The sequence below is a fragment of the Sebastes umbrosus genome, chromosome 18, assembly GCF_015220745.1.
Source record: "Sebastes umbrosus isolate fSebUmb1 chromosome 18, fSebUmb1.pri, whole genome shotgun sequence".
Lineage (NCBI taxonomy): Eukaryota > Metazoa > Chordata > Actinopteri > Perciformes > Sebastidae > Sebastes > Sebastes umbrosus.
Window position 1 is genome coordinate 17,614,697 of NC_051286.1, and position 1,521 is coordinate 17,616,217.

A 1,521-nucleotide genomic window follows, 5' to 3' on the forward strand; every position below is an offset into this window, starting at 1 on the left:
AACCCTCTGCATATTATTAACATCATGTACTGTATCTACGCTAGCTCATGATTGTCTGTGGAAAAGCAATATCAAATACAAACTCACAATAAAAAAAACAACAACACAAATGCAGATTGTGATATCCTGTGAAGGCTTGCACACAATGTGTACTTTAAGGGCTTTTTTTCTGTTTAGTTTTGACCATATTCTTGGTGGTGCTACCCAATTTTGCTCAGTACAAAAACATGAGTTACATTAATGGGGCTTTGAAGACATATCCTGAATGTCCAGAACATATTCTTGTAGTAACTGCATCAAAATACTGTAATAAACTTATATAACTTGTGCCAACTTCCAGACAGGACTCGCAAGTAAATACTGCGTCCTCAGGACATGTATATGATTCACCACACTGCCTGTTCAAAACAGTCATCAATCAAGGTTTGATACTACACACATTGCCCTGGTTCATTTACAGCAGTGGTTCCCAAACAGTGGGGTGGAGCCCTCTAGAGGGGCGCAGAGGTATCGCAGGGGGCCCACATTACTCACAGGTCAAATGTAGAGTGAAACCACAAAATGTGAATAAATCTTTTTCACGGCAGATTATTTTGAATTGTCCAACACGGGTGTAACTAATAACAGTATTAACTGACCGATCACTAAACTCCTCTTCCAAAAGGTAATTGTCCAATCATGTTTTATTGTCTAGTTTGGGATTTTGTCCACATGCTGAAGTGATGTACATGGGGCACGTATAAGGGCGATACCAAAGAGTATAGAAGGAAAGAGATGACACTTCGGTGTTTTTTGACAACGCCATTTTGGACTGAAAACGCTTCTTACATCTTTAATATTTTATTGTTCCACACAGGCCATTTCGGAAGAATATGACAATAGAATAGAAATAATTTTGTTTTTACTTTTGTAGAGCCCTTTTTAGGCGGATGTTTTACTGGCGGCCGGTAGTCGCTTTCAGTCCAGAATGGCGGAAGAGTAGTTGTTGCAATGGAACGAACAATTGACTTTCACTTCTTGGCAATATATATTCTATAGCGGACTCTGTGTCCAAAGAGTTTGAAGTAAGTACCTTTAAAAAAGTGTGTTAATCTGCTTTAGCATAACAGCCACTATTGGTGAGCCTTGGAGGTCAAGGCCCATCCAAAAAGGTCACTGTGCCCCCTCAGCTGAATGCTCGCCCTGATAAAAAACTAAACTCAAATACTTTTACAGCTATAAGTAAAATAAAGTCAAACAGTTTGGCAATGGTAATGGAAGACTTAACACTGTAAAGCAAAATAAAGCACAAAACAGTGATAGTTTGCATTTAGGAAAACAATTTCTTATCGTACTAGCCTATAAATAACAATGATAACCCCTCCCTAGCCAGAAAACTACCATATCCACATTGTATGACCAGCCAATCAATTAGATAACAGGGTTGGACTTACGTAGACGCAAAGCCGTAGGCGGGTTGCACTAATGTGGAAATATCTTGGCGGTAAAAAAAAGTTTACTTGCTAAGAGCAATGCGCAAAA